Genomic DNA, 12738 nt, shown 5'->3' with positions numbered 1-12738 from the left:
CATGATCGTCATGATCGCGTTCGTCGTGATTATTTCGAGTGTATGCTTGAAACCGCACTCGAAAAGTGTGGCGATGTGAGCTTCTTGAAGCGCCCCCGAATCCCCTCCCCCCCTCTCTGTGACCTTGGGCCGCACTTAAAATCCCGAGCGATGTCGCAGAATTTTCGAACTCATTTTGGCGGCTCACGGCTCACGTTCCCATACTCAAGTGCCGGTCCAGAAATAGGCGAATAAGTTGTATAAATATGGGTTTTTATTTGCTTAAGAACACATTTCCAACACCCCCAATCGCCCACCCATCGTCGGCTCATTAAATAAATGCAACATCTGTTGGCGCTCTTCGGGCCTTTTGTTTACCCATCGTATTGCCGCGCAAATTTAATGCCAAGCATATTTAACACGCACCCAGGTCGACATAGCCCGGCTCAGTAGTGCTTGTTTATAAATTTGGGCAGTCGAAACGTCATATGTGGGTGTGGGCGTGGCCTTAGGGGGTGAGCACTTCCATCTCCCCAGCGGAATCGGTCCTACGTCCTAGTATATCTTTTACAGCCCAGCGAACTCTGGGCCAAATCGGATAAGAGAGCGCGAGCGGCATAAGAAATATGAAAATTTATTGCGTATACGCCGGAGAGGCCGGCGTTTTTTCTTGAGATTTTTTCCGCCTGCATCACAAGTTGATTGGGCTTTGCTATTTCGGTCATCCGCCAAGCCAACTGCCATCGGCCAGAGGCCCAGTTCCAAATCAAATGTCTTTATTTATGCGAGTATGAATTGTGATTTATGCGCTCGTCTTTCATGTTGCTATAGTTGTTTCTATCTGGCCGTCTTATTTTTTACGCCTTGCTCCGCCTAATTACGCACTGCTGGAAATGAGAAAAGCGAACGAAACGGGGGTAGCCGGAAAAAAAGGAAAAGTATGCGGTCAAACACGTCGGAGCTGTCCACCGAAAGCAGAAGATGAGGGGAAATTAAGTCAGTCGCTTGTCCATTTGATTTGCCAGACGCGTGTGTGGTGCCTTTCGATTTCTTGACTTCAGTTTGGGTCTTCTGTTTTCTGGGGCAATCGCGATCGCGTTTGCAATCGCAGAAACGCCGTCTGAATAAGAAATGCCCGCCACTTTTGTCGCCGGCTGACTCACAGGCCCAATAAACAGCAGCCACGCCATTCTCAGCGTGAGTTTCTTTTCAAAATTTAAGTCAACTGTCACCCGCAATGCAAATAGAAGGTGGGCCATCAAAAAGGGGGTGATGTGTCGATGGGTTGGGCGCTGTTTTCGATGCAGCGTTTGCTTAACCCAAATCGAAACTATTGATGATTGGCGATATAGTTTTAATGAGCCTCATATTTATTTTGCTAAAATGTTACTTTTACTTTCTGTGAGCTAATTCATTTTTATGGCCAAAAATTTCGATTGAACTTTGGCGGGTGGGTTTCTTTATGTTCGGAAAAATAAACAAGGGGCAATGTGAAAATGAGCTCAGCGATTAAGTTTAACGATTATGAATTGTTGAAAGGGCACGTGCAGGATTGGGGTTGTGGAGTGGGGGGAGTGAACTAATGCGTGCTTAATTTACTGTCAACGCAGTTACTAAGTACTACACCGAGAAAAAATAATTAATTTATTAAACATTTCTTTCTTAAGCCGAAAAGACTAAATTTTAAGCTGTTTTGTTTTAAATGTTCCAAAGTAACAATGAAATGGAAATGCGTTTAAATCCAGGCTGTTAACCCATTTCAATTTGTTATAGGTTCGGTTCGGGGTTCGAACCTAATCGATTGATAGGGTTACGGTTTACGAACCGATTATAAAGTTATATATTTTAAAATTACTTAATTGAAATTGGCCAAACGAATGTCGTTTAGTGTATTAAACTGTATTCCTTACATAATTTCTTTTAGTAGAAGTAGACTATATATTAACTAAACAAAATAACCTCTTAACAAGATTAAATGTTGTGAGGACATTTGATATAAAATTTTGATACGAAGGATTTGACTAAAATAACACACTTTTTTAAACAAAGAATTAAAGCTTTTTGTCTAATCAGGCATTTTTTATAGCAGCGTGCCGGTTAAGAAAATCGTATCACAACTTAAAAAAAAAAGAATTTTTGACAACTGGAAAAATTGTAAAATATTAAATTTTAAACCGAAACTGATATAGAAAAACAATGGTTCCGGCTCGATTCCGGTTCGTCGCTCCGGTTAATTGTTCGGTTCCTTTTGAAAAAAAACTCTGAGCCACTCCGGTTCGGAGTTATCCAACTGCGGAGTGGTTCACAAGCCCTGGTTTAAATATATATTTAAGAAATAACAGTTTTGGTTTGCGGGTTTTTTCCATTTAACTTTAGTTGTTTAATAAATAAAATTTTGTGTCTACTGACATGTGAATTTCTAAATTTGTATATTTCGTTCCAAGTGGAACAATAAGTCAGTTGTATAAGATAAGTAGAATTTTTTAAAAAATGTACCTGCTTGTGTTATTTGTTTACCTCTCTGTGTATGTCATGAAATCCTGCAGCTGACAATGGGGAAACGAACACTGTTAATTATCCGTCTTGTTGTCACAGATCGGGCCTAATTCGATTAATCCATAACACTTGCCTTGCGTCTCGCAGAGTCAAATGTAATTACCAACACCCCCAAAAAACAAAGCCGGGGTGCACAATAGCAAATTATTGTATAATCATTATCGACAAGAAAAACTCCGCTGAAGGGGAAGTGAAAAGCCTCCACACATTTCCCCATTTCGCCCACTTCGCCATTTCGCCATGCTATTCCCATTCCCATTCCCACAGCCAGTTTACTTTTCAGCCTCTTGAGTGCTGACTAAGAACCGTGGCTATCACTTCTGGCCTTTTGGCGGGAATGTGAGCAATTCATTAGACGTATATTGTGCGGGCATTTGCATAATTATGCAATCAGTTCTGGCACACTTACACATTAGACGCAGACGGCTGGTAAACAAGCCAGTCCTGCCGGTCCGACAGATACACTTCGCAGACAGGGACTAGACCCAATTTGATTAGCGCTCGCATACGGAATGAAGGCCACCACCTCCTCCGGAGATTCCCGCAGTGCCCGTGCGTGGGCGCTTAATCATTGCCTTGTGGCAACTTTGGTTTCTTTCCCTCGGAGCTTAATTAAAAGCCAAATGTTTGCCGCTCGGCAAGGTCGTTTTGCCTACCGCTTTTTACGCCGCACCGCGGCATATGTCCGGCTTTTTCGGCTGGTGTTTCGGCTGATAGCTCTTATTGGCCATTTGTATGCCTGGGAGTCATGACTCCGAGATCAGCCCACAAATGGGTTATTAAGTCTGTGCGCCCTCCAGACAAATGATACCGGAAACGCTGAATGGGAAAAGTTTATATGCTGAGAAATGATGGAGGAGTTGACACCCGACCCGGCACCCTTGTCAACCCGCTCCACGACCTTTGCCCCCCAGAAACGACGGCAGTCAAGGAGTGAGGACGCCTCATATGTCATGCAAAGTGCGCCCATATGGCCACATGGCCTCATGGCAAGTGTTCCCTCATTAGGTCCTATTTATATGCGGCCACGCTTAACTAAACAATTATCACCGCCTTCCTCGAAAGTCACTCCATGGCACCTAATGGAAAGTGTTGCCAGGCAATTGGCCAATTAAATTTGGCTGATCTGTGAATAGTACCTGTACCCAGCACCCACACCTGCGACCGAAATCAATTTGCTCAATTCGAACATACGCATATTTATAGCTCTTTTATTCATGTCTGTTGATTTGGGCAATTACAGCGAAGAAGCTGCTGCGTATGCGTCTATCAAAAATCAATTGAAATCAACTGAGGCCGAAGAATAACAACAGCATGAGCTAGTGAAAACCCAAAGGCAAACATCTTTGAATAAACTGCCTGTCCATTTTTCACTCCATTCTGCACTTATAAATTTATGTATGCCTATTTTCCACGAGCCGTTTAGATTATAACCCGCTCCGTCGGAGGCTCCTACAAGTCCCATTCTATCCTAATCCCAATCCCTGACAAATGAGCCACACGCCGGGTAACAACTTTCTTCGTCATTACTCCCAAATTGTTTCTGGGCGCACCGAAATTGAAAAGCTGTGAGCACCCACGCAATCCCCGGCACCGAGGATTCCGGTTCCAAATGACCCCCCCCCCCACCACCCCGGAGTCGCCGGCGGCCACTTGTTCCGCACTTTGGTGCCATTTCCGGATTCGTCTTCGTCTTGGGCTCGGATCAGCTCCCCTTCACATTTATTTTTGACACACGCTCAGCTGCTGCGCTGGTTGTTCTGGTTTATATTTTTGGCTCTTCTCGGGCAGTTTCATTTGCAATTCTAATTGCCAGCAGAGTCCCCATAATTGAAAGCCGAACAGCAAACCGGTTCGGTTTATTCGGGAGTCTCTGGCATGGGAACCAATATTTGATGTGGAAAGTACAAGATCCATTTAATGAGATTGTTGCATTACTCTGTCCATAAATACATAAACAGTTTATTTAAATTGGTTATTTTTCTGGCCATATTGATCTGTATTTATATCATTGTTGCCATGTAATCTGCAGCTCATAAGGGCATTTAACGCATTGGTATTAACGTGTTTTTCATGTTCTCTCGTTGATAAATAAAAGGGGAAGTGAATAACCCCCGTCGAATGCTTTGATGCACTCTTTCCTGGACAACCGACGATTCATTTGAGCCGAACTCCGGATTCGGACCCCACTAAGGATCGGCATATTTCATCAGCCATAATCGTTATGCTTAGGCTGTAAAATCGGGGGACGAAGCTGAAGCTGTTCCAGCTGATGCTGTTCCCGCTGAGAGCTCGAATTTATTGTCGCAGGCCCGCGGATTCTAAATTTAGTGGACGGGCCAGCTGGCCGCGGCCTTCTTGGCTGACTCGCCAACGCCCCGGAGTTTCATCATGCAATCTGCAGTGACGACGACACTCTGGATAGATCCAGACGACTGACAGGGCCTTTAATTTACTGATAAATATTTTTATTCCACAATTCCACAATAAATACACTTTTCATTACGCACTTGGCCAACTCGTGGCCGGCAAAGTCATAAAACCAAGGCCAAAACGCGTCCATTTCCATTTGTGTCCTGCGGTCATTATAATGTTGTGTTTGCATATCAAGCCGCCGGATGGCGAGGTGGGTGGCGAGGTGGGTGGTGATGTACCAAGGGTCACTGAACTCGTAAAACATTTGGCCTGGCCAAAAGTGAAAGTCAGCCAAGCTGGCAGCGGTTAACTATGCAGGCAGATCATAAAAATTGCAGCCAATAAAAGGCGACAATTGGCAAGTCCAACCACTAGCTACTAGCCAGAAGCCACTTGACACTTGGCACTTGTCTGCGGACTTATCGCTCATCGGCATTCCACGGTGGCTCAGCTTAATGCAGTTTTAAATCCCCCTCATTAGACGCTGACAGGTCGTGAGTAAGTCCCCCATTCGTCACCCTTCGAGGACTTCGAGTGAATGGTCCTTCGAGCTGACGTCAGCGGCAGGGCCACGCCCCCCGAGCAGCGGTGGGCGTCAGTGTCACGATGACAAATTAAGTGAAACAGCAAAGGACTGCAAGGGAAGTTGGGAATGTCAAAGGCGGACTGGGAAACGCCCAAGTTTGTTTAACAGCCACTTGGCGGCAGGATGCGAGTTGGGGCCCAGTTAACGACGCAGGGCCACGAACCGCTCAATAATGCCCCAGCGGAAGTGCGGCCAGCGCCATTTTCCAATATGCGCACCGGAAATGACAGGGACAAGTGGCAGAGAAGTACGAGTGGAGGGGTTGGGATTGCAGAGTGCAGCTCATTCCTGCCGAAGGATGAAAAATCCCACACATGTGAGCTTATTGCATTCTTTCCCTCGACAAATGGGAATCGAACTGGGTGCGCTGTGAAATGCGATAGCTTTCAAGGTCAGCCAAATGTTAAATACGCATTAGTGGCCCATATTCAAATGCCACACGATACGCTAAGCACACAAAGATACAAACACGCAGAGAGCACAGCGCGAGTCGAAGCAATTAAAGTGTCTTTAGCACGGAGCAAGTGGTATGTGTGTGTTGTATGCTCATGGGAGTATAGAGGGGAATTTCGGATCAGCTGGGGTTTTCGGTGGAAATAGATCTATGGTTCCAGCGTACATTCTTCATCAGAGACTAGGAACATAATATTTATTATTACAACTTCAACCATATTTTCCCTAAAACCCAAACTGAAAGATTTATCAAAAAGGTTTAATGTTTCTTAAAAGGCAAAAGTTTGTTTCTCTCTGAGTTTAACAAAATAGTTTCTTGAGGTTTTCTAGATTAAGTAGTTATTTGTTTTTTTTTAAGAATTTAACTATTTAACACTGTGTGCTTTATTTAAAAAGAAAATGACAACAGAAGTTCCCTGATTTGTAAACAAAACTACAAAATATCGAACACCAACTTTAATTCTTAGTAAATGTTTTATGTGCTTTCAACTCTTTCTACAAAAAATTTCTCAAGGAAGAAATACAATGATTTTTATTTTAACATACTATTTTCTAACAAAACAATAGCAAGCAAATATGTAGTTGTCAAGGAACTAAAAACATAAAGTACTGTTAAAAAATGATTTTTTTTAGATATTTGCATTGCAAGTCGTAATTTCTTTTAAACTTTTCTAACTCAGTGTCCTAAAAATGTAATATTCCGTGTATTTATCCTTAACACGGATTGGGAGCAAGAAAATATTGTCGTTCGATTTAATAAAGCTCAATAGGGAATTCTGCGTACATAAAGAACAACATGATTGAAAAATTTGATTGTTAATAACAATAATAGCAGTCGGACAGACTTACCTCCGCAAGTATCCGAATATTTCGAGTATCCAGTAAAGGGTAAATTGAAGTTGAGCCCACTGTCCCACCATTCTTCAGCTCTTTTTACAATATACACAAAATCGTAAAACAATAGCTAGTGCTATCTGTGCTATATGACCCACCGACAGTCCGCCCATCGGTTCGAGCTGAATGTGTGCTGTATGAATTCCCATAGCGAGCAAATAGACAAACAAACCCGTAGTCAGAACCGTACTGAGAAATGCGGGGAGTATGGCGACAGCAGCTGCAGAGTTTCCCGGCCCGCGGCGATGGCAATGGCAATGGCGATGGCGATGGCGATGCCAAAGTCCGTGGCCAGTCGCATCTTTCACCGCTCCGCTCGGAGTCCGGCGATAAAACGCCTTCCCGGGCCAATGGCTTATCGATGCCGGGGCTCTGGAAAACCCTTACAGCAACAAGCTCCGAGGAGAAATATACAATTACGTTCGTCAGGAGCCAAGGAGCGGGTGGCAAGTTCAAAGCAACGGGCACTTTCTCCCGCCAGATAAAGAATTCTAGCTTTAGAAAAACATTAGTTGAACGACCAACCCATACTCAATAGTGTATATCTATACTAACATGTTTTACAGCTGCGTTCAACAAATTAGTGGAGAATACGCACATGGATTTTAGAGAAGAAAACAAAACATGTAAACAAAAAACAAAAAAAACAAAATATGTATATTTTTAATTTAAATCCGGAAGGCTTCAAAATTTAAGGTTTTCATTTAGTTTCGATATTAAAATCGATTTTAGTAAACGGTTTAGTTAGCTCGATTTGAAGTTAGAAAGTAAACCAAATGTATAAATCGTTAACTATTGTTTTTAAGTTAACAAACAAAGAAAATTTCCTCCTTCGGAAATTGAGAATTTGAATTCTCAAATACAGATTACGCCTAAAAACTCACGTTGAGGATATTCAATTCTCAATCGAGGCATATGCTTTTTCATAAAAGTAAAATGCTTTCATTTAACTTAATCTAAAATAGCAATATAACAATTAATTATGAACTACGTTTGTAAACAAACATTTATAGCACTTAACGGTCGTTTTCAAAACAAAATTTCTATATTTATGTATAATATAACAAACAACAAAATGAAAAAAAAATAGGAACTAAGTTTTTTGTGGTTAATTCTCATTTTAAGAACAAAATGCTTAAAACACTGCTTTGAAAAAAATCACTTTTGTACTCAGTTTGAGTTTTTTGAGTTCTTAAAATTATTATTCAAACTGAGTAAATGAAACCCAAAGTAAACATTTTAGGTCTTGCATTTTTTGTAGTTTGAAAATTCTCAGATTGAATGCAACATTCTTGATTAATTTTCTCTGTGCAGGTATAAACCAAATTGTTAATTACATTTAGAGAATTTGTTTCAATGTTTCTCACTATTTCTTGTGGCATGGCTGTAAGCCTATTGTTTGAACGTTTAGTCCGCGACCGTTGCCTTTTCATTGCGGGCAAACAAACAAACCATCCGACTGTCGGACAGCCAGACGCACAGACAAACGGTGGCAGTTACAGTACCCAGCATGCAGGAATAGACAAACGGTTTGAGACGGGGCAGTCGCATAAATAAGTGAAATCGGACAGGACAGACAATGGAGTTAGAGTTGGATGGCTGAGCTAACATCATTGACTCCTTGCAGCAGAGCCTAAGAGAATTATTGGAGCTAAACGGCGGCTGAAAACTCGTAAGGGAACTGGCCTTCTTTGGAATCCGGGAAAGGAAACTGTAATTCGAAACAGCGTGCCGAATCGTTCGGCTCTTTCAATTTAAATTCTTGACTCTCAATGTTTTTTCTCAGTACCTCTGTTCCACTGAGTGAAATACTAAAGATTAAAATTCAATTCTTTAAAATCTAATTAAAAACTTGTACAATTTAGTTGTAATTGTCACCCCTTCTTTGTTTTTTATATGCCTCCCATTAATAACATGAAATGTCAAAGGGAATAGAGATCCTATAAAATATTGTTATAATATTTTTTTTAAGCATTTTATTATTTTAAAAATGACATAAGAAAGGTTTTAGTTGAAAGGTTTTTGATTTTTTTGTTTAGCATGCGGTTGTACCCGAACAATCAGTTTTAGGTACGTGGTTAGGTCTAAATATTGTATAGTCGCCAGTTATTTTGAACAAATCAAATTTCATTCGCATTGAACAAAAACATAAATGTAAACACTTGTACAGCTACTATTTATAAAGACAAGCTTCAGAGTTGAATTCGCTTTTCAAATAAAATATTTTTTGTTGTGTATGAACTTGTATTTGTTCAACCCTATAATAACCCAAACATATTTCAGAAGCTTAGCCAGTACTAATGTGGCTTATTTGCGGGGAAAGGACTCCCAGCTAATGCACTCGAACTAGCGTGAACCCAAAAATAGCTCCTGCCTTAATTGCCATTCAATGGTCAATTAAAGGGACATGACTGTGGGACATGACCATCGACATGTCAATTTGGATTTCGGGGGTTTTAACACAAAGGCAATTTGCCACCCCACCGACCAGCTGGCCAAAACATCCACTTCGGCTACTTTGGGTGGATTCAATTGAAAAACAAGCTTTTGGTTTTACGGCGCTTTGTTCGCCTTTCCGTGGCAGTGGCCCTCGACTTTGCTTTGCCATTGGTTCCACACGAGCGCTGCGCCGGCATGCGAACTACATAGTTAGATTAATTTGGCCAGCTTCACAAATACAATTACGAAGTCATTTCAATTTATTTAGCGTGCGACACCCCGGGCGAAAAAGAGTCACGGCCACAGGATGCGGTTGCTTTGGGGAAATAAATGTATTTTAGACCGCTCTCCTCGGGACATTTCAGCGGTTAAGAGCGCTGATACTCTGCCAGAAAGTTCAAAATCACTCCGATGGCTGGGCTTTAATTTTTTTTGCCGCCCACTCGCTCGCTTTTTTCACGCCAAGCGATTTGTCAAAGTGGCTGCTAGGGCACATACCCATAACCATCCCATATATCCACTGGCTTGACTATTATTGAACGATAAATTGATTAGATATGCGTGTGTGCGGGGGTGTGACAACTTTCTCCGACTCTCCGCTGACGATTTTGATACTGATGGCGGAGCTACTTCTGCTGCTGATTCTTATTGCCGCCTCAAATTGCCATTTCAATGTTAATTTTATTAGGGTGTCAGCAATAAATTCCGTTCAATCTTAAATACCATAAAAAGCGCTACACTGCCACATTCACACATGCGAGTCCTCGAACAAGCAAATCCACTCGGCCCCCCGCTCAGAGTCACACGTCCAGGATGCAGGCCCATACGCTCAACTTCCATTATCGCCAGCCGCTCGAACCTTATTCAAATCTCGGCCCAAAAATTATACGAAAATGTCGCACACAAAAAGAAACCCTATTAAATAAATGTACTCTGTTTTTAAGGAAAAATATACGGAATAGTTGCTTCTTATAAAACATGTTCTATAAAAACCCAGAAATCCTGTGTTTTAAGCGATTTTTAACAAATCAAAGTTAATAGACGGAAAAGTTAATAACATTTTACTCTAGATAATTTATTAATTTTCGACTTAAGTATTTTTATTTTAATCCTTAAAATCAGTTTCTTTTATTTAGTAAACAATCTCATGAAGTGCCAAATTATTCTCCCACCGCTAAAAATTAATCCTAAAAAAAGAGTTATTTAAAAATGTATTTTTATCTGGTGCAATTTACAATATATTTATAATAAGCAATCAATTTGGGCACCTTTCGTGCACCCTGATAGTATAAATTGCAAATATATTTTATTTAGAAGCCTTACAAAATAGTTTTTTAAAAACGTATTTTTATTTCGTGCAATTTATATAATGTTTATAAAGACATAAATTGCAAATATATTTTATTTAGAAGCCTTACAAAATAGTTTTTTAAAAACGTATTTTATTTCGTGCAATTTATATAATGTGGTATAACTTCCAAATATCTTTTATTTAGTCAAGAATCTAATACAGTGCCAGAGAAGTATAAAATGAAATGTATTTTTATTTGGTGCAATTTATGTAATGTTTATAAAGGCATACTTTTGGGCACCTTTCGGTCACCCTGATAGTATAACTTGCAAATGCTGTGTTTTTTCTCTGTGTCAGTTCATAACTTCTGTATTTTTGCACACGCCCATACAGAAAGGCCACAAGTTATCCATCAAATGGCCGCTTAGCACTCGAGCAGTCGGGATTTCGGTCAGAAGCATAAACCGTTTTCAGATTTACATGCAGGCCGCGCATGTTTGTGGCGGCAGTTGTTCGCCTATATATATGTATGCCTATATATATGTGGTTTCTGGTGTTGTCCTGTTGTCCAACCAAGTGGGCCATATTGATGGCCGTGGGCACAGCTCCCAGCGAAAAGTTTGAAACGATTCATTTGTCTTTCTACATGACCAACTCGAAACTTTCGAAACAATTACGCCCAGCAAAATGGCCAATAGAGAGCAGAGACCACTCCACTGCTCCTGGCCAAATCCCTCGCTGAGCATCGTTAAAGTCGTATTTTTAAGCCAATGTGACACAAACTGCCTGGTTATGTCATTCGGGGACATTGAACCCACAACCCACTCCGAGATCCTGGGCCACAACAAACAAAGTGCACAGCTTGGTTCGGGAAAAGGACATGATCCAGGCTCGCAGTCAAAGGCATCCGGACAGGAACAATCCCCAGGAACTGGCCAATATGGTGTGCCCATAATGAATTTATCAAATTAATCAAACTGGCGCTGCACAGGGCCATTTCACCCCCATCCCAGCCACTACTCAATCGCAAACAACACCGGAAGCTTCTGTTTACTCGTCCAAGTGTCCGTGTCCCCCGGCCCAGTCCTCATCCTCATCCCATCCCCATCCCCATCCAAATCCCGGGATGTGTGTGCGTGGCTCTGTATGAGCATAATGTAATTAAGCGAGTTGCGCGCCGCAAAGATGGGGATTTAATAAAGCCATTTGGCTGACAACAGCCATTCGGCTGATGAGGATGAAGCTGGGCAGCAGACGCCATCGGCGGAGGCCCTCGGCGATAATCGCCGTCTGCCAGGCGACAGTGTCACTCGAGATGGGAGCAAACATCCAATTCAGGAGCGGCGTCTGGGGATGAAGCTGTTAAACAGTAGTTAGATGAGATCAGAGAAGGGGCTAAAGAGTCGAAGGATTCAAATTTATAAAACATGAGAACAGAACTTTTTTCCCTAATCGAATTTGAGTAAAAAAATTGTTTTTCCAAGCCAAGTTTACCTCAAATATTTAGTTTAATCCGATCTGGTATTCCCTTTTTTAAAATTAAGGATCACTTTTTTCACAATTTAATGTTACCCTTGAGAATGGTAAGCGAAATTTTGTATTAATTTCAGAAGAGAAAAAAACATGCTATCTGAATAAATAAAAATTTTTCGAAAGCAATTAAAATAAAAAAAAAAAGTTTAATATTTTCACCCAGACTTTGTTTTCAAACAAGAATTTTTTAAACATTTAATTTTTTTAGACGTTCATAAGGAACTGTTTCAAAACTGTTACTGGGAATAAAGTCAACAAGATGCAAAGCCTTGACGAATTTCTCAAATGGTTTTAGCAACTTTCAGAATTTGCTTATAATTTAGTTGATACTTATTAAAAACAGAATTTAAAGGCGAACTTGTAGAAGGCATTGTTATTCCTAATCCTTACTTAAAATTATCAACAACTCTTAGAGGTATCATTAATTTAATGATTATTTTTTGAGTATTGTCTTGAGCAAACCATATATTTTTGATCAACAAATTTCGCTCAAAGTTTGATAACTTTTTTTGTGCAGCAGTTTTGAAGTAAATTTTTTTGTTAGCTCATTAAACAAATGAAGAACCAAAAAACCCAAAGTCCAATTAACTTG

The sequence above is a fragment of the Drosophila gunungcola genome, chromosome 3R (genome assembly GCF_025200985.1).
Source record: "Drosophila gunungcola strain Sukarami chromosome 3R, Dgunungcola_SK_2, whole genome shotgun sequence".
NCBI classification, from domain to species: Eukaryota; Metazoa; Arthropoda; class Insecta; order Diptera; family Drosophilidae; genus Drosophila; species Drosophila gunungcola.
The sequence above is the reverse complement of the archived record's forward strand: the minus strand, read 5'-3'. Positions refer to the sequence as shown.